This window comes from Apaloderma vittatum, unplaced genomic scaffold (genome assembly GCF_000703405.1).
Source record: "Apaloderma vittatum isolate BGI_N311 unplaced genomic scaffold, ASM70340v1 scaffold25459, whole genome shotgun sequence".
Classification (NCBI taxonomy): Eukaryota; Metazoa; Chordata; class Aves; order Trogoniformes; family Trogonidae; genus Apaloderma; species Apaloderma vittatum.
The window spans coordinates 1-290 of NW_009734958.1; positions in this window are offsets into that span (position 1 = coordinate 1).

A 290-nucleotide genomic window follows, 5' to 3' on the forward strand; every position below is an offset into this window, starting at 1 on the left:
CCCGACGGAGATAATTTGAACCCGCCCCCGTGGGGTGTGGGGTGAGATCCCCGCGCTGGTCTTCGTCACCTTTTAGAGGCAATTAACGACGGAGGGAGGGTGCAGCATTGTTTTTTCCTTCTTTTTTTTTTCCTAAACGAAAAACTGCTAGAAAGGCTTACTTGTTTTAAAAGGAGGGAAAAGTCCTTTGGAAAGCCAGGCAGCGCTGGGGTCTGCCCGCTGGAGCCCTGCAGGTGGAAGACACCACTGCCATGCTGGAGGCTCCTGGAGAGGCTGTGCGCAGAGCAGAG